This window comes from Callithrix jacchus, chromosome 21, assembly GCF_049354715.1.
Source record: "Callithrix jacchus isolate 240 chromosome 21, calJac240_pri, whole genome shotgun sequence".
Taxonomy (NCBI): Eukaryota; Metazoa; Chordata; class Mammalia; order Primates; family Cebidae; genus Callithrix; species Callithrix jacchus.
Genome location: NC_133522.1, coordinates 34878165 through 34899736, shown reverse-complemented (window position 1 = coordinate 34899736; position 21572 = coordinate 34878165). Strand labels below are relative to the sequence as shown.

At 38.1% G+C, this 21572-nt stretch overlaps 1 long non-coding RNA gene across 1 annotated transcript in view; it reads left to right on the top strand.

Moving 5' to 3' along the window:
- The window catches only part of LOC144580634 (uncharacterized), a 64407-nt gene extending 43123 nt beyond the window's left edge, over positions 1-21284 (top strand). The window contains exon 3 of the long non-coding RNA XR_013530553.1: positions 21157-21284. This is a non-coding gene — a long non-coding RNA (uncharacterized LOC144580634). The remainder of the gene's footprint in view (positions 1-21156) is intronic.
- Positions 21285-21572: the final 288 nt, after the last annotated feature.

Sequence of the window (21572 nt, the reverse complement as noted above, 5' to 3'; positions counted from 1 at the left end):
TATAAGGACACATGTACACGAATGTTCATTGCAGCACTGTTTACAATAGCAAAGACCTGGAATCAACCCAAATGCCCACTGATAATAGACTGAATTGGAAAAATGTGGCACATATACACCATGGAATATTATGCAGCAATCAGAAATGATGAGTTTGTGTCATTTGTAGGGACATGGATGAATCTGGAAAACATCATCCTCAGCAAACTGACACAAGAACAGAAAATGAAACAACGCATATTCTCACTCATAGGCGGGTGATGAAAAATGAGAACACATGGACACAGAAAGGGGAGTACTAAACACTGGGGTCTACTGGGGGGAAAAGGGGAGGGCCAGTGGGAGGGGGAGGTGGGGAGGGATAGCCTGGGGAGAAATGCCAAACGTGGGTGAAGGGGAAAAGGAAAGCAAAGCACACTGCCATGTGTGTACCTATGCAACTGTCTTGCATGCTCTGCTCATGTACCCCAAAACCTAAAATCCAATAAAAAATAAAAAAAAAGAATAATATTATGTTCTTTGTAGCAATATGGATGGAGCTGGAGGCCATTATCTGAAGCAAACTAATGCAGGAATAGAAAACTAAATACCACATGTTCTGACTTATAAGTAGGAGCTAAACATTGAAGTATAAACGGACACAAAGAAGGGAGCAATAAACATTGGGCTTACTTAAGGGCAGAGGGTGGGAGGAGGGTGAGGATTCAAAAACTATTTATTGGATATTATGCTGGTTGTCTGGGTGACAAAATTATCTATACGTGAAACCCCATGACACATAATTTACCCATGTAACAAATCTGCACATATACCACTTGAACTTAAAATACAAGTTTTAAGGAAAACAGAAGAATTTGGTAAGGAGATTAATAGCCAATACATTTTTAAAAAGCAACAGGTTTTCTCTGTTTTAACAAAATATTTAGAAATAGAAGTGAGAAAAAAATTTCTATTTACAAGTATTGGAAAAATATAAAATAGTAATAAATTGAACAAGAAAAGTAACTATGTAAAGAAAAATATAAAATCTTACTGAAAGAAATAAGATTTGAACAAATGAAAAGGCAGATCACGTTGAGTAGAAATACTTAATAACAGAAGCATTAAATACACACACCTAATGAGCGTATAAATGTAAGGCACTCAAATTAGAATTGGCTTTCTTTGGAGGGATGATTGGCCAAAGAAGATTAAAGTTTATACTGAAGAATAAATGCTTCAGAATAGCTGAGAATATATGCAAAGGAAGAATAGTGAGAGGTCTTGTCTGACTGGATATTAGTATAAATAGTAAAACTACCGCATCATAATCATGTGGTATTGGCAAAGGAATAAAATACATTGCGGAAATAGCACCCAGTATAGATGAGTTTAATATATTTCCAAAGTAGTAGTTCGTTTTAGTGGGGAATGAGTCAATTATTTAATAAATGATGTTTGGACAACTGATAATCCATCTGGAAGAAAGGAAAAGAGGATTACCATTTTATTCTACCTTTAAATATAAATTCCAGATGGCTGAGAAGCTCACATGGTCAAAATAAAACTGTAAAAACCTTGCAAGAAGATCTAGAAAATAGAATGTATAAAAAGGTATGAACTGAGAGCATCTTTTCCAGAAGCTGTAAAAGAAGAGATAGACATATTTGAACCTTGATATCACAAAGGATATCATAAACAAAACAGTAGACATTCAATTTATAACAAATATTTGTAACTAATTTTTTCAAATAGCTGAACATTTGGCCAGAATAACACAATCCAATTTTTAAAAATGCTCAAAGAGTTGTGAATCCAAATGGCCAAAAGACATGTAAAAGGATTCTCAAGTTTGTTGCTAGTAAGGAAAATGTAAATTAAAGTAAAAGAAACTGTAATTTTACATCAATCAAGACAAAAATGGAAGAGTTATAATAAATATTACTGTTGGTGATTTAGGGAAAGGATTAGTCTCATGGCTGGGAAAAATATGAGGTGTTATAGGTTTTGGGAAAGCCATTTGCCAACATCTATTAAAATTTAAAATATATGTGTGCTTCTTGGCCCAGCAATTCCAGTATTTGGGCTCTATTTCATAGAAAGAAAAATTTTCATATGTAAGCCCATGTATTTGTAGTATTCCACACAAAAGTATGTGTGTATATATATATAGTATTGTAGTATTCATATGTAAGGCCATGTATTTGAAGTGTTCCACACAAAAGTATGAGGAAACAAGATGTTCAAATTTTAAGATCCCTTTTTGTAAAATAAACAATAATACTTATATATGTAGACTCACATGCACATTTCTTTTATTTTTATTTTTATTTATTGCATTTTAGGTTTGGGGGTACATGTGAAGAACATGCAAGATAGTTGCATAGGTACACACGTGGCAGTGTGATTTGCTGCTTTCCTCCCCATCACATTTATATATATCTGGCATTTCTCCCCATGCTATCTCTCCCCAATTCCCCACCCCCCACTGTCCCTCCCCATTCCCCCCAACAGACCCCAGTGTGTAGTGCTCCCCTCCCTGTGTCTATGTGTTCTCATTGTTCAACACCCACCTATGAGTGAGAACATGCGGTATTTCATTTTCTGTTCCTGTGTCAATTTGCTGAGAATGATGGTCTCCAGGTTCATCCATGTCCCGACGAAGGACACAAACTCATCGTTTTTGATGGCTGCATAATATTCCATGGTGTATATGTGCTACATTTTCCCTGTCCATTGATGGGCATTTGGGTTGGTTCCAGGTCTTTGCTATTGTAAATAGTGCTGCAATGAACACTTGTGTGGATTACATGCAATTTCTATGTGGGATTACATGGTCATGGAAAGAAGTATGGATTAGGCTAATGTGAAGAGTGGAGAAAAAAGCAGATGGATAGCTTCTTCACTTCAAAAGAATGACCATCAGCCACTGTTGAGGATATTTAAAATCAGATGCTATTGACTGTGAATAAAATTTCTAATAAGAAATTCAAACAATTAAAGCTTATCAAGTTGACCACTATGGAGGATATGGGTGCTTGATATTTGTGTGTATGTGTGTGTGTGTGTATATATATATACACAGGAAGGCAGGAAGGGAGGAAAGGAGGAAGGGAGGGAGGAAGGGAGGGAGGGAGGGAGGGAGAGAAGGGAAGGAAGGAAATCAAGTAATGAGAGAGGCATTGCTGACCTGGATCTAGGGGTCTACAAGTTGATTTCTTTTTTTTCCTATTTTGAGAGAAGGAAAGAACAAAAAAAGGAGTGAAGGAGAGGAAGAAAGAGGAAGAAAAAGAGGGCGAGAGAATGGAAATGCTTTATTCTAAAAAAAATGGGTATTAATAATGGCCGATCAATGTTTCATTTAAACCTATGAGTAGGTGTGATGTGGTATTGACAATAATGTATATTTTATGTATTTAAAGTGGAGAGCTCTATAAATATTTATTAAGTTTACTTGTTCTGGATCTGAGTTCGAGTCCTTGAAATTCTTATTAATTTTCTGTCTCATTGAGTCTAAGGCTCTATGTACCTGGGTATTAGGATCATTAGCTCTTGTTGTTGCATTGATCCTTTTACCACTATATCTTTGTTGCTTTAAAATCTATTTTATCAGATACAAGAATTGCAACTCCTGCTATTTATTTATTTATTTATTTATTTTTGCTCTCCATTTGCTTGGTAAATCTTTCTCCATCCCTTTGATTGAGTCTTTGTGTATCCTTGCATGTGAAATGGGTCTGGATGTAACATGCCATTGGGTTTTGGCTGTATCTTTTGATTGGGGGATTTAGTTGATTTAAATTTAGGATTACTGCCATTTGATGTTAACTGGCTGTTTTATCCATTCATTGATGTAAATTCTTCTTTATGTTGATGCTCTTTACTTTTTGGTATATTTTTAGAAAGGCTAATACTGGTGTTTCTTTCTATGTGTAATTCTTCTTTCAGAAGCTCTTGTAAAGCAGGCCTGGTGGTAATAAAATCTCTGAGTACTTGCTTGTTCATAAAAGATTTTATTTTTCCTTCAGTTGTGAAGCTTAGTTTGGCTGGATATGAAATTCTGGGCTGAAAGTTCTGTTCTTTAAGGATGTTGAATATTAGCCCCCACTCTCTTCTGGCATGTAGAGTTTCTGCTGAGAGATCTGCTGTAAGTCTGACAGGCTTCCCTTTGTAATTAACCTGACCTTTCTCTCTGACTGCCCTTAGTAATTTCTCCTTCGTTTCAACCCTGGTGAATCTAACGATTATGTGCCTTGGGATTGCTCTTCTTGAGGAATATCTTTGTGGTGTTCTCTGTATTACCTGGGGTTGAATATTGTCCTGCTCTGCTAGTTTAGGAAAATTTTCCTGAATAATATCCTGAAGAATATTTTCCAGCTTGGATTCATTCTCTCCCTCGCATTCAGGTACACCTATCAAATGTAAATTTGGTCTTTTCACATAGTCCCACATTTCTTGGAGACTTTGCTCATTCCTTTTTATCCTTTTTTCTCTAATCTTGTCTTCCAATTTTATTTCATTAAGTTGGACTTCTACCTCTGATATCCTTTCTTCTGAAGGAACAATTCAAGTATTTAAACCTGTGCATACTTCTCGGCATTCCTGCATTGTATTCTTCAGTTCCATAAATTCACTTATATTCCTCTCTAAGTTGTCTATTCTCATTAGGATTTCGTCAAACCTTTTATCAAAGTTCTTAGTTTCTTTACATTGGCTGCAACATCTTCTTTTAACTCACAGAATTTTCTTATTATCCATCTTCTGAAGCCTAATTCTGTTACTGGAACACACTCGTTCTCCATCAAGTCTTGTTCTTTGTTGATGAGGAACTGTGAACCTCTTTAGAGGGAGAGGAGTTCTGATTTTGAGTATTCTCAGCCTTTTTACACTGGTTTCTTCCCATCATTGTAAATTTATCCACCTCTCATCTTTCTAATTACCAACTTTCAAATTAGGTCTCTGAGTGGACATCCAAGTTGTTAATTCCCAGGGCCAAAATATGAGCAACCCACTGCTCCGGCCAAAGCGGTATTAAGACTGATGTGCTTTTCTGCCTGGGAATCTCCAGTCTGGCTTCCTTCCTGAGTCTGTAATAGGCGACTCTGCCTTCCCGGAGCTCCAAACCTCGGTCAGAAGGGGAACCAGTCCCGTTTACTCTGCACCAAGACCTGCCGCGCAGGAGTGCCAGCACAACCACTGCGCCAGCCACAAGAGTCGCGCTGGTGACTCGTGTGGCTCCTCCAAACGTTGGTCAGAAGGGGAACCAGTCCCGTTTACTCTGCATAGAGAGCTGCTTCGCCGAGGTGCCAGCAAAACCACTGTGCCAGCCACAAGAGTTGCCCTGGCAACCCGTGGAGCTCCTCCACTGGGAATCTTCTGCTCCGTAAGCAACCAAAATTTGTCTGAAAGTGTGGCGTCCTCTCGTTCTCTGAGGTTTCACTGGGAGCTGCAATCCCTTGATTTTAGCGATCAGCCATCTTGGATCGTTCCCTGTCATTTTTCTTATTGCTTTACATATTGGAAGTCAGTATTATATAACCCATAAATAAGCAATAGATTATTAAAACTTTGATTTAAAAACAATCACATCATAATACCTTTTAATACTGCATATAAATATATGATTTATGTTTTATTTTTGAGCATTTTAAAAATTCAAATTTCCTTAAAATTTCTTAAAAACAATCATTTCATATTATGTGGCTTCCCAGTCCCAAATTACACATTTTACTACTATGTGAAGCACGATGCCCTTCAGAGAAATTGGCAAAGGAAAATGGCATGTAAAATAATGTTCATTTCTCATTTCCCAACTGTGAATAGTAATATCCACAATATAAACATAAAATATACTCCTCAGAGTTCACATCCAGAGAAATGGCTTATTTGCATAGAAAAACTCATGTTTAATCAAGATCTTTAACCTGAAAGGAGACCATGACATGCCTTAGGAGAGAAAGTAACTTTCTGGTTCTATCTTCTTACCTTTCTTCACAAAAATTATTGGGTTCTGATTGAAGTTAGTTATTATTGAGTATGTCTTTTTTGGAAGATCATTAAATTTGAATTGCACATGTGCTACCTTTTCAGAATTCCCAGATAAAGGCTTAATATGATTTTGGATTGTAATCTGAATTGTAATCACCACATGTCAAAGGAGAGACCTGGTGGGAGGTAATTGGATCATGGGGGTTGTTTCCCCCCATACTGTTCTCAGGATAGTGAGTGAGTTCTCATGATATGTCTGATGGTTCCCTCTTCTCTCTCTCTTCTGCCACCATGAGAAGACTGCCTTGCTTCCCCTTTGCCTTTTGCCATGATTGTAAGTTCCCTGAGGCCTCCCTGGCCATGCAGAACTGTGAGTCAAGTAAATCTCTCTCCTTTACAAATTGCCCAGTCTTAGGTAGTATCTTTATAGCAGTGTGAAAATGGACTAATACAGGGCTGTGCATAATTTGTCTTCACAAAACACATGTGGAAACTGCATGTGTTTCAAGTACATGAGGATACTATTAGTCTCATGTAAGAGAAGACTCAGCCAACAGTGACAAGACAAAATGAGCCTTACCTTTTCTCATTTAAAGGAAGTCTAAATATAAGTAGTTACGAAGTTATAATTCAACAATTGTATCGAGACAAAACTGTCTATCTTCCCTTCTTCTATCTCCAGTAATTTGATGCTATCTCTCATTGTAGACTTGGGATAACAACTGCACACTTAGCAGCAGGTCTTCACATATTCCTCTCCAAACCTGGGCAACTAGAGGAGCAAATGGACCCTTCTAATATCTACCTGATTCTCTGTACATAAACAGAGGAGGAAATCTTTCCCTGTTGCTTACTAGGATATTCTACCTTTGTCTCCTCATTCATAACCAGGTCCTATGATCGCCTAAAATAAATCATTGGCAAAAGGAAATGCTACTAAAAGCACTAGTTTAGCCTAGCCAAGATTTATCCTCTGGGACTAGGCACATTGTTGCTGAACAAAACTCAGCTTCTGTTAGGCAGGGAGAGGAGGTAATGGCTTTGGGTAGGCAATCAACAGTGACTGCCACATGAGCAAATACTTTCCAGATACCACCTGGTTCTATTCTCTACAAGTCATCAGGAAGGAACAGTAGAAAGCACAATCAAATGCTATCAGGCCAAGTGCTAACAAGCATCCAGTTATTTCATAGCATCTGTTGATAGTCTCAGAAGTTAGGATATTAGTTCATGTAGTCAGTAGAAATACAGCAAAACCAACAAAGGGTGAGAGAGATAAATCAATGTTTAAGGAACAATAAGACAAGAAAGAATTATCTCAATCTTTTATTAAGAATGTATAGAAAACTGAGTTAGTTATATATGTGATATAATAAGATATAATTATACATGAATAAATAATGTAATATATAATAATAATACTAATAACACCCACTGAACACTTTGGGCTAGCCATTATGTCAAATAGTTGATATGTATGCTACTGTTTAATTTTCATAATTATTTTTTGAGATACTGTGTTAGGTGTCTATCCCTAAGACCACGCTCAGGTTCAGTGACTTTCTAGAAGAACTCACAGAACTCAGAAGTTGTAATGCTTACAATTAAAGTTTATTGTAGTTAAAGGATGTACAGCAAAATCAGCAAATGGAATAGGCACATGGGACTAAATCCAAAGGAAACCAGCCTCAAGTTTCCAAGAGACCACTCCAAGTGGAGTTGCACAGAACGTGCCTAATTCCTCCAGCAACGAGTTGAAACAAGTGTAAAATGTTGTCTGTCAGCAAAGCCCTCATAGCCTAGGAGTCTAGGGTTTTTTATTTTTCCATAAGTTATTGGGATACAGGTGGTATTTGGTTACATGAATAAGTTCTTCAGTTGTGATTTGTGAGATTTTGGTGCACCCATCACCTGCGCAGTGTACACTGCACCGTATTTCTTGTTGTTTATCCCTCACCCCCTCCCACTCTTCCCCTGCAACACCCCGAAGTCCATTGTATCATTCTTACGCCTTTGTGTCCTCATAGCTTAGCTACTACATACCAGTGAGAATATACAATGTTTGGTTTTCCATTCCTGAATTACTTCACTTAGAATAATAGTCTCCGTTTTCATCCAGGTCACTCTGGATGCTGTTAATTCATCCTTTTTATGGCTGCATAGCATTCCATCATATAAATATGTGGAATATATGATGTATATCACAGTTTCTTTTCTATATATATATAAATATATAGAATATATATAAAAATATATAATATATATAAAATGTATATAATATATAATATAATATATATAATTTATATATAACATATATATAGAATATATACGTTGGTTTCTTTATCCACTCGCTGATTGATGGGCATTTGGAGTGGTTCTATGATTTTGCAATTGTAAATTGTGCTGCTATAAACATGCTTGTGCAAATGTCTTTTTTGAATAATGACTTCTTTTCCTCTGGGTAGATATCCAGTAGTGGAATTGCTGACTCAAATGGTAGTTCTGCTTTAGTTCTTTAAGGAATCTCCACACTGTTACCCGTAACAGCTGTACGAGTTTACATTCCCACCAACAGTGTAGAAGGGTTCCTCTTCACTGCATCCATCCCAACATCTATTGTTTTTTAATTACGGCCATTCTTGTAGGAGTGAGATGGTATTGCATTGCGGTTTTGATTTTCATTTCTCTGATCATTAGTAATGTTGAGCATTTTTTCATGTTTGTTGGTCATTTGTTTATCTTCTTTTGAGAATTGGCTATTCATGTCTTTATCCCACTTTTTGATAACATTTTTTTTTCTTGGTGATTTGTTTGAGTTCATTGTAGATTCTGAATATTAGTCCTTTGACAGATATATAGATTGTGAAGATTTTTCTCCCACTTGTGGGTTCTGTTTACTCTGCTGACTATTCTTTTTGCCCACAAAAGCTCTTTAGTTTAATTAGGTGCCAGATATTCATCTTTGTTTTTATTTTGCTTTTGGGTTCTTGGTCATGAAATCCTTGCCTAAGCCAATGTCTAGAAGGGTTTTTCCAATGTTATCTTCTAGAATTTTTATAGTTTCAGCTCTTAGGTTTAAGGGCCTAATCCAACTTGAGTTGATTTTGTGTTAAGTGAGAGATGAGGATCCAGTTTCATTCTCCTACATGTGGCTAGCCAGTTATCCTAGCACTGTTTGTTGAAAGAATGCCCTTTCCCCACTTTACGATTTTGTTTACTTTGTTGAATATCAGTTGTCTGTAAGTATCTCGGTTTATTTCTAGGTTCTCTCTTCTGTTCCATTGGTCTATGTGCCTATTTTTGTATCTGCACCATGCTCTTTTGGTGACTATGGCTTTATAGTATAGTTTGAAATTAGGTAGTGTGATGCCTCCAGATTTATTGTTTTTGCTGAGTCTTGCTTTGGCTCTGCAGGCTATTTTATGGTTCCATATGAATTTTAGAATTGTTTTTCTAATTCTGTAAAGAATGTTCGTGGTAGTTTGATGGGGATTGCATTAAATTTGTAGATTGCTTTTTGCAGTAAGGTCATTTTCACAATATTGATTCTACCTATTCATGAACATGAGATGTGGTTCCATTTTTTCATGTTGTCTATGATTCATTTTAGCAGTGTTTTGTAGTTTTCCTTGTAGAGGTCTTTCTACTCCTTTGTTAGGTATATTCCTAAGTATTTTATTATTTTTTTTTTACAGCTTTGTAAAAGTGGTTGTGTTCTTGATTTGATTCTCTGCTTGGTTACTGCTGGTGTATAGAAGAGCCACTGATTTGGGTACATTAATCTTGTATCCAGAAACTTTGCTGAATTCTTTTATCAGTTCTAGAAGCTTTCTGGAGGAGTCCTTAGGGTTTTCAAGGTAAATGATCATACTGTTAGCAAACAGTGACAGTTTGACTTCCTCTTTACTGATTTGGATGCCCTTTACTTCTTTCTCTTGTCTGCTTACTCTAGCTAGGACTTCCAGTACTATGTTGAAGAGGAGTGCTGAGAGTGGGCATCATTGTCTTGTTCCCATTCTCAGAGGGAATGCTTTCCACTTTTACCATTCTGTATTCAGTTGGTTGTGCGTTTGTCATAAATGGCTTTTATTATATTAAGGTATGTCCCTTGCATGCTGATTTTTGTTGAGAGTTTTAACCATAAAGGGATGCTGGATTTTGTTGAATGTATGTATGTATTGAAATGATCATGTGATTTTTGTTTTTAATTCTGTTTATCTGGTGTATCACACCAGATATTATTGACTTGCATTTGTTAAACCATCCCTACATCCCTGATCTGAAGCCCAGTTTATCATGGGTGGATTATCTTTTTTTTTTTTTTGAGGCAGAGTTTCACTCTTGTTGCCCAGGCTGGAGTACAGAAAATATTACCAACTGGAAAGAGCCAGAGAGAAGACTCAGGACCAAAAAGCCAGTTTTAAGTATTGATTAATTTATGACTTCAGGCAAGCCACTTACCTTTTCTGAGTCTTAGTTTCCTATCTGTAAAATAAAAATGCGAATTTTTGTTACTAAGACCAAATGAGATAATGTGTTAAAGTAACTAGTTCAGTACCAAGCACATGATAGGCACCTACGTAAAATAAAGTCTTTAGCTCAATATCTAGTACATGGGTGTTACTCCAAAAATATCAGCTGAATCTGAATTTGCGCTCCCTCAGAGCAGGCACTCAATTCGTCATTGCTGTTTAAACATACGAATCAACTCATGAATGGTTATGGTTAACTTAGTAGTCTATATGTATATGTAACACTTATATATTAAATCCTCTAGCAATGGATAAGTGAGATAAGCCAAATATTTAGAGTGTGAGTATTTGTCACCGAGGATGTGAGAATGGAAGAGTTAATGGTTCTTAGGTGGAATATGGTGTTTAGAGGGAGTTTTAACTCTGAATATAGGAGGAGCTAGCTCAGAACAATCTTCTCAATTTATATCATGATACAAGTTCTTTGTTGCGGCAGAATCTGCCCTCAATTCAATGATTCATTTGTTAGTTTACTACTGCTATTAAATTTGTGACCAAACGAGCTCAAGTATTTCAACATTTTTGCTTCCGGCTCTTGTTACTAATTATTTACATCAGTGGTAATGGAGACTCTTGGAGAGGTAGAGAGAAGAACAAGAAGACTCCAGGTAACCGGGACACACTCAAGACAGCTCCTGATTGTTATTTCCTCTCTCAATCCAGCTTTGTGATTGTATCACCTTTGGCTAAAACCACATCCTGAAACATGACTGTGCCTCTTTGTACTGCCTCCAGCATGTGTGCCCTACGATGTGAAATCTTGTGCACTTTCCAGGGAAGGATACTTAAGTCCAGTCCTGATAATAAGGCAGAGTGACTCCAGGGAAAAATGCCTGGTGTCTGGGCTTTGCTATGTTGGGTTTATGATGAAAAACTGCAAATCAAAAAGCTTTATGTATAGTAATGGTGCTTTTAAAGTCCGAGAGTGCTGCATACATATACATTCCTTGTTAAAAGAATAGTAAATTCTCTTTAGCAGTTTGCTAGTATATTAAACTTTCCACCTCCTACAAATATGATATTTTGGTAAACAATTATACTATATACATTACAAAATCTGAATTAAATAGTGTTTTTTTGTTTTTGTTTTCTCTCTTGTGTACATATAGTAAAAATGACACAGAATACAGACAGCTGTGGGACATCAGTGTGACAATACTCAACCTATAGGTATTAGGAATCCATCACTGTTTGAAAGGTGACACTGTTATTTTTTTTTTTCTTTAGACACAGTCTTGCTCTGTCACCCAGGCTGGAGTGCAGTGGCGTGATCTTGGCTCACTGCAACCTCCACCTTCCAGGTTCAAGTGATTCTGCTGCCTCAGCCTCCTGAGTAGCTGGGATTGCAAGCATCTGCCACCATACCTTGCTAATTTTTGTATTTTTAGTAGAGACAGCATTTTGCCATGTTACCCATGCTGGCCTCAAACTCCTGACCTCAGGTGATCTGACCACCTTGGCCTCCCAAAGTTCTGGGATTACAGGCTTGAGCCACTGCTTCTGGCTGATACTGTTCTTTGTGACCTTTTAATCACTAAGTTTCTTCTGTTTGTGTAGCTATGACACGTGGCATCCCTCCTGTCCCTAGAAATTGATTTCTACTCATTTACTGAATATCAGGAGCCATGGGCTCATAAATCTACAAAGCTGAATCCAAAAGAAATCACGATAGAAGACAATACAGATTTTTAAAAGTTTTCCACAGATGGATAGAATACTAATTGTCCATTTTCTTTCTGCCTTTCCCCTTCTATTCTTTTCTTTCTGCTACCCATCTACATTTTTAAAAAATAAAAAACGTTTTGAAGATATTGTAGTCTTTTCTCACACTGCTATAAAGAACTGCCTGACCTGGATAATATGTGAAGAAAGAGGTTTAATTGACTCAGTTTCATAGACTATAGGAAACATGGCTGGAAGGCCTCAGGAAACTTACAGTCATGGCAGAAGGTGAAGGGAAGCAAGCATGTTTTACCATGGTGGAAAGAGAGAGTGAAGGGGGAAAGTGCCACACCCTTTTAAACATTTATCAAATCTGGTGAGAACTTACTATCACAAGAACAGCAAGGGGGAAATCTGCCCCCATGATCCAGTCACCTCCCACCAGATCCCTCCCCCAACATTGGGAATTACAATTCGACATGAGATTTGGGTGGGGACACAGAACCAAACTGTATCAGATATTTTCTGCTGTAAGTATCTGGATGTACCATACCCAGGGTTCTCAGTTTTAGATAACATAATTGGACTCCAGTTTACTTGGGATGAAAAAAAGAACCTGTATGGGATAACTCCCAGCCTGGAGGACTAGTCTCTGGCAAAGATTCAGGGGGGCAAAGTGTGGCTAAGATCTTAGTGTAGGAAAAGCCCACCCTCTGACAGGGAGCAGACAGTTCTTCTGCCCCTTAAGAGTCTATATTGGGAGTTGGGACCTCTGCTTACCATTTTTCCAGTAATTTTCTCCAAGTGAGCAGGACATTTCATGGCAGTTGGCCAAAATGAAACATATTTCATTATAATCAGTATCAGTGAAACTTTCACTCTGATGTGAACCACATCTTTGTTTTCCAAAGTTTTAGAAACAGGTAGAGAGTGTATGTTCTTGTAAACTAATTGGTCTAGGGAGAATACCTTTTTGAGAAGACATAATTAACTCTCTCTACCCAGATGTCTTCAAATTCATGGAGCTTTGTCTTAAAAAGAATTGCTGCTGCTGAGAATGGGATATTGTCTTAGTCTGTTTTGTGCAGCTGTAACACAATACCTGAGACTGGATAATTTATAATAAGCAGAAATTTATTGATTTATAGTTCCTGACTTGGGAAGTTCAAGATGGTGGCACTGGCAGCAGGGACCTTCTTGCTGTGTCATCTCATGGCAGAAGGCATCAGACATCAGAGGGGCAAAAAGAGGATGAGAGAGAGGAAAGGTGGCTGACCTTGTTCTTTTGTAAGGAACCTACTCCCGAATTGATGGCATTAATCTATCCATGAGAGCAGAGCCCTTATGGCCTAATTACCTCTTATTAGGACCTACTTCCCAACAAACACTGTTGGATTGGAGGTCAAGTTTCCAACATATGCTTTCTGAAGGACATGTTCAAACCTTAGCAGATACCAAGAGGCAACTCACAACTAGCAAGACTTGGGTAATGGTAGATGCCTAAGTGCTTACTGTGTAATTAGCAATTTTGCATGTTGTAAGGAAGCATTTCTCAAGAGGCAGCTGCAGTCCATCTTCATCAAAATCATTGTTAGAAATGTAGATTGTTGAGGATCCCTCCAGGCCTTCAGAATTAGAAATTTTGAGAGGAACTCTTGAAGTCAGCAATTTTTATAAATCCCCAGATGAACTTTAAACCCACTAAAGTTTGAGAAACACCAGGAATGTAAAGGAATGCAGGTCTATTAAAAATTGTTAAAGCTCTTGTTAAAATCACTCATTTTCAGCCTTTCCTCTCCTTGCTTATAATAATCACTGTGTATATATTTTATCAAATATTGCAATTATAATTAACCAAGAAAGATGTTATTCTAAGGCTTAATGAATTAAAAAGAAAACCAGGTTGCGGCTGAGTGGGTTTCTTTACAGAGATGGATATTTCCAAAGTGTTGGTTATTTGGGTGAAAGAGCAACAAGCCCCCTGGAAACTTTTGGAAGGTGAGCAGCATAAAATTTCTGGAAGAAAGGAAACATTTTCTGACAGCGGTTGGTCAATGCTGAACTTTCAGATAATGATGGATTTATGGTCCAAAGGCTACCTAAGCTAAGTGCCTTATAGTCAGCTTTTAGTCTGCTTGATCTGCTTGGTATCTAGTAGCTTCTCAGTTTGGAAAAAGCTGAAGGCTGCTTCAGTTTATTTACACATGTGTTGTTTAGAACCGGTGCCACTATTGTGAGTGTTCGCCAGTAGTTCTTTGAGCCTCATTGGTATCAGAGTTACCTACATTCTCTACTTCTTGTCGGTACATGAAGCATTAAAACGAGGACTTCAAGGACACTTTAGAGGAGAAAAGCCCCTTAAATCAACTTCCCTCTTTCCTTAGGTTGGAATCTGTCATGATGCTCAACATGTACATCTAAATCCTGCTGCTCCAACCCTTCCTCCCTACTTACTGTGTTTTGGGGTTTCAACCCTTAGAGTTGGGCACACCTGCACACAAATCCTGTTCCACCACCTGTGGCCTGCAGGGTTGGATCAGGCTTTGTGGGTATTACCTTTACACAAGTTTTGAAATACTCTTTAAAAAATAGATAAGAAAATGTATGACTGTGCAAATGTGTTTCTAAGGACGCTTTCTAGAATTTTGTAAAAGCCTATGCTAGTGAAGGACCTGTAGCCTAAGCCACCAGGGGTAAGTTACCTGATGCTCTACATTATATATACACATATAAAAATATAAGTATACACACATACCTATATACATACCCCTCAGAGAAAGAGAACTATGAGACTCAATAGAGATGATATATACTGGCTCAGAGCAAGTTTTCAATAAATTGCAGCTATTGTGGTTAAGGCCCACGGAGATTAGTTTAAATAAAGTGGTTGCAAATTATAAACTCAAGGAAGTATTAAAAGCAGCATGCAATTTCTCGCAAGAACTCATCAAAGCAAAAACTAGACACATGCAATTATAACCATAGAAAACCAATAATCAATATAGAAATTCTAATAGTTCACTACATAAGTGATTTTAACATAGTGGTTAAGATCTTGAAAATGAAGTGGACTGTCTGTGTTCACTTCCTGGCCCCATCATTGACAGACCAGGGCAACCTAGTTAATCCCATTGTGATTCATTTCCCCTTGATTTCTAAAGTGGAAAGAGCATGCTGCCTGTCACGCAGGACTGAGGATTGAGTGCAGTAATGTGTGTAAAACACCCAGTGTAGTGCCTGGCACATAATAAGTGTTTGCTAAATAGTAGCTGTTGACAGTCTTAGAATCACAATAACATTTGATGAGACTCTGATCTCTCAGAGAAGCAGAAAAATTATTTTTTCCCAAAAGTGACTCAAATAATAAGCCTCAGAGAAGGAAGGGCTTAACTCTCAGGTATCAAAAACAGTTGCACTGAACAATACAAAGGTTGGGGAAAATTCTCTCCTTTGTTTCTCTGAGGTTGCATATATCCTTTTATTATAAAACATCTTAGAGGTACTGTAATTGTTTGTTAATTTGTCTGCTTGCCCTATGTGATTATAAATGTCTAGAAAGCAGTCCCGCTATACTTTGTAGCCTTTCTGCCTAGCATGGGGTCTGGCATTGTGATGGCACATCATAGCTATCTGCTGAATGAAAGATTGAACGGGTGGGCAAATTCCTGTTTCTTCTGGCATATTCTCCCAGGTTATCTAGGAGATTTTCAGTCTTCTCCAGTCTGCTCTGAACTCCCACTTCAGCTCTGGGATGGTCTTCTCGTTGGATCTCTGTTTCAACCTACTTACTGGATGACATGGCTCATTCCAGAAGGATATAGGGTACTTGCATTTTGAAGATGCTGGTTATGCCAGATTCTCCTTGATCATGAAGTCTCAGCACATTGCAACACTCAATCCACCAAGGCTAAAGTTCATTATCATCGTGAATATTTTAAGTGTGATTGAGAAGATTATTTCCACATAAGCAGCATTTTGCAGGAGTTAGTTGCTGGGAGGATGGATTAGTTCAATGTTTGCTTTTGGATTTTGCGATGGTTTAGGTACTTTCCCTGGTGATGATTTTTGTTACTGTTAAATGTTTTCTGTTATAATTTTTTACAGTTTGTGGGAAACGTTAGTAAAGAACATTTAAAAGAGTTCTCATGATTAGTAGGCTGTGTTACTGTCAATAGTGGCCCTCCCTCATGCACCCCATTCTGGTGGAATATTAGTATTTGGTTATGAAAGAGATTTGAAATAACTCTGGCATGCTGGGAATGGCACTAAGGATCTTAGGTGAAATCCACATTCCCAACAGAGAGATTTTTTCCCCAGATTTAAATATTCTTTAGTGTTTTAATTATTTTGAACTATGTGTTCATTCTGCTTAGTTTATTTTTGTGTGTGAAGGAAACCAAAAGAACATGGGATACTCTGCTAATATTTACAATTTTTTTTGTTCCCTTACTGTTGTGTACTTATCAGGGCTCTTTAAGGCTATACTTACAATGAGATCTTAAGTGTGTGTGATGGTTGTCAAAAGGCAGTGAGGGAGACTTCCATCTACGGGGTGTCTGGATGGTTCTGTTTGTGCTGAACTTTTCCACTTTCATGAGTTTAGAAAAACTGCAGGCCTGTGGAGTCATTTAACGTGTTTTGCCCATTTAAAGCAAATGCATTTCAGCATTTATAGACCATATTTCTGGGTGCCCTTTCATCCTCTCTTGAAGGCTGTAGGTTGCAATGAGCATACTGGGTCTCTCCCTCATTCTTCAACTGGCCCCTCCTCTTCTCATATGTGCTTTCTTTTCTTATGGCTGGAGCCATCTGACCCAGAAATGTAGGTGGATCTAGGCTCCAGTCTCCTGAGAGCACAATTAGGGTGACCAGATGTCTCAGGACTGAGGGTTTTCAGGCCCTGTACTTTCAGTGCTAAAGTCAGGAAATTCCTGAGAAAACTAGGATAGTTTACCTAACTTTTATGGTTGTCAGGGGATCTTAAAAATTCCTAATCCAGAAGCTCCAGTGACTGGTCATTAAGTCTACGCTCCTGAATGATTGCTTACGCATTGAATTTTGCCTCGTTCCTAAGGCCAACACCCCACCTTACACCCACATCCAATAGAAAGATCTTGGTCATACTTCTTTAAGATGGAGCTTCTGTTTTGTTGATCTGCTTAGTACTCCATATCCTCTTAGCCTGGTCCTCCCATGTTAGCTCAGATTGGCTCAGTGCTTTCAGTCCTGCCTTCGGTTCTTAGCTTGTATCTCTACCTAATGTGGGCTGCTAGCTCCCTGGTGCCAAGACATTACCTTCACACTTATTTCTTATACTCAACTGAAAGTCTAGACTAGCACCCACAGCAGTGATTCTCAAGGTGTGATCCTGGGACCAACAGCATCAGCATGACCTGGGAATGTGTTAGAAATGCAAATTCTAGGCTCTTCTCCAGACCTACTGAATCAGGAACTCTGGAGATTGTGCCCAGCAATTTGTGTTTTAACAAGACCTCCTGGGGATAGTAATGCACACTCAAGTTGGAGAGCCTCTTCCCTAGGTTGTGCACTGTGCCTCCCCAGCTAGACTTCAAAGCCTGAAGCCAAGTCTACTCACCTTCATGAATCTTTATTGTCTCACTCTCAGGCCCATTGCTGGTCTGGCTGATCTTCCTAACCAACCTTAAACTCCCATTCTTACAGAGATCTGCAAAGCACTGTTTTTTCCACTGCTGATAGGGACTGTCCAGGTTTGCCCAAGACAGGGGTTAACTGGACACAGAACTTTCAGTACTAAAACAGAACATTCTGGGCAAAGAGGGAGGCATTAAAAACCCTAACTGAGCAAGCCTATGAATACATTCAGTGATGTTGCCTTATGGAGACAGAAAAATAGAGAAATAGAAGGAGAATTATTGACCCTTTTGGATATGCCCTTCTTTATAACAACAAAAAAGCCAAAAGGAAGACTGTCCATTATGGAATATAGATGGACTAATTATTTGAACAATTTTTAGTATTGAATAGGTTACATTTCAACTATGACTGTTCAAAGAATCTCTCTCTCTCTCTCTCTCTCTCTCTTTTTATTTCTGGGAAGCAACTCCAAAGGAGTCAGAATTGTGTGATCTTAGGCAAAGTAGTAATCTTTTGCTTTATCTGTAATTGGAATACTAATAAATTTTTCTTCTAATTTAATTACAGCAGATGAATTGAGGATAAATAAAATTAAGTGGTATTTATAAAAGTTGTTTCTTGGATGGGTGCTACAATTTAAAAATAATAACCAACTCATACACACACACTTTTCCAAGAGAACGTGAAGTCTTTTGCAAGATATGAGAGGAAATGAAAAGTAGTATCTGACCACTTCAGATAGAAGTGATTTCTTCCTGTTATAAATTCTGATAGGGCCTAAAGTCTAGAACCATGGTTTGCAGCCTTGAATGCCCATTAGAGTCACGTGGGGACTTAACAACAACAGCAACAACAATGACTGATGCCCAGGCTCCCCTCACCCCAGAGGGTCTGGTCTACTTGATTTGCTGTGGTACTTCATCATTGGTGGTCTTAAATTCACCAGGTGATTCAAATGTGCAGCCATGTTTGAGAATCATGAGTCTAGAATAGTTATAAAACATTACTCGTAAGCATCATTTGGGAGAAACTTATAAAAATGCAAAATTAGCCCCCTTCTCCATTCAAGTAGATCTGGGGTGGGAGTCAGGAATCTGCTTAATACACAGGCTTACCTGAGGGTTCTGATGGAGATGATTGGCAGATCAGGTAACTTTTAGAAACCTTCAACTCTGACTTTTGTTTTGTTTTGTTTTGAGACAGAGTCTGACTCTGTTGCCCAGGCTGGGTTGCAGTGGCATGATCTCGTCTCTCTTGGGTTCAAGAGATTCTCCTGCCTCAGCCTCCTGAGTAGCTCAGATTACAGGTGTGCACCACCATGCCTGGCTACTTTTTGTATTATTAGTAGAGACAGGATTTCACCAGGTTGGTCAGGCTGATCTTGAACTCCTGACCTCATGATCTGCTTGCCTCGGTCTTGCAAAGTGCTGGGATTACAGGCATGAGCCACCGCATCCTGCCAACTTTTTTTTTCCACAGTATATAACACATGGTTAGTAGAGGGTTAACATATGGCAGGTCCTTAACATGTGCTGAATGAAGTCTGCTGATTTATGTCCAAGAGACAATGATTTTAGCTCTTACATTGTAGAGCGCTAGCTCCTAGGATTTGCAGGCTACTTTTAAAATTATCTGTGTCTCAGTTAAGCCTGATACAGACAAGGTAATAGAAGAGCTCAGTATACATCTCTATAGTGCTCACTCAGATGCTTAACCAGTTGGAAAATGCCCCAACAGTGGGAAGATAACCCCACATCGTGGATTAGGTTGTAACCTAGCTTTGTGCTTCCATGTCTGAGATGGTTCAGTGGAAACAAAGATCCCATGTAAACTTAAAAAAAACAAAGAACCAGCCAAAAGAAATTAGCAGAGCACACTGTGATATCCGAATCTATGTTTTTGTTCAGTTATTTTTCTTTCTCTTAAAACCTAATTTCTAGGCATGGATTCAGCCAATAATGATCCATGGAGTTTTCTAAGTGTTATCATGGCCTCAGAAATGAAAATCCCCAGAGCACTTTGAGCTTTCCTGTTGAAAAATCACAACAGAAAAGCAAAGCCTTGGATATAAAATTGTCAAAAGCCTTTGGATGTCAACTTGGCAGTTTAACAAGGCCCACCCTGTTTGCAGCAAAAGGCCAAAAGTCCAAGACAAGCAAAAGCTTATAGCAATCACTTACCAGAACGAGCCCTGCTGCCCTGTTCACATTACAGTACATTCGTCAAACTTGATAGCCATCTCTCTTCCTGGAGGAACCAACTTTTTTTTTTTTCAGTTGACTTTTGTTTTCTGAGCCATGCCAACATTCCAGCCACATGAGAGAGCCTGAACAGATTTAAACCCCAAATTCAAAAATTCAAAGTACTGTTTGTACTACAAACATATTACAGTTGTCAGCAAGCAGTACACAAACACATTAGAAGTGGGGGAGAATGGAAATTGAATGGACATTAATTTCTGGGATTAGCTGTTGGGTGGAATATATTTCAGATGGTTCCTCTAAATTGTAATAGGCTTCCCAAAAGTTTATATATCAAGTCATTATGGGACAGAGCTTTGTTGATGCTAATTATAGCCACGCAGCTAGATAATTAAATATAACCTTCAGTGATAACTGGGGAAAGGAATGGCTCCAGCTGGAGTTCCTCAACTTTTTCACAGCAAAGCTAGTCCAGCAATCCAACAATTACTAGGGCTCAGGGATACACACACATATATGTGTGTGTGTGTGTGTGTGTGTGTGTGTGTGTGTGTGTATTTATTTATATATATATATAAATAAGAGGGCATTGTAGCCACTTTTATGGTGTGGCTCATTTAAGGAAATAAACTGGAGAAATTCCTTACATGTTTTATTCCACACATGTTCTATAAATTTTTTGTTACAATTGGTCTCTTACGATATCTTTTTAGAACATGGGCTAAGAAATTCAGCATTTTTAAAGCAAATTACTATTTCATATGCTTTGCGATTTAAATTGTGGGTATCTTAATATTGTAATAGGACTTAGGCCACAATTGCCAAATGATTAAAATAACTGAACCTTATATTCTGCTCAGTTTGGAATGGTATCATTAGGTAAATTCGTAATTGCTAAGGAAATGAAAAAATACTTTATTTTCTTTGTCCCAGCGTGTACCTCCCTGAATGCTTGTGAACCGATTGGCTCCACTATAAGTCAAAAAGGAAAATGACTTTTCAGAGTGTGGCTAAACTGGCGATTGGAATTCTGTAGCAGCATGAAATATCCATAAAAGGGGAACAGAGAAGGTGATAGTCTACATAATAGAGCATCTCTCTTCTTTGCAGTCGTTTGTCCATATTGCCTCATTCGATTATGCTAATATTTGTGTTTATCTCACTTTCTGGTCCTCCAGGAGGTATTACTGAAGTAAACTTCCAGAATCCAGATCCAAAGACGTGGACGGTGAAAACAACTGGAACTAGTAAGTGTTGCCATCAACAAGCAGAGGAAAGGCAAGGTCTCGAAGTACCTTCTGATCTGTACAAAAACCTTCTAAATTATACTTTAATTTGAATATATTTTATTATATTAAATTTATCTTTGAAGATTGAGTCACTAATATATTATAGCAGCAAACAGATGTCAAAATTGTTGGTCCTATTATTAGCAATTGGGGGAGGGGCACTGGAAATTCTTGGGAAGAGTATTCTTGGGTTTTCTGAGACTGGAAACTTGGCAGAAGTCTCTACTGATTTTTTTGGATAAACATGTCAGCTTCTTTTCTTTGGCACTCTGCCACTGAACTTTCATTTATATTGTTAAGTTAAA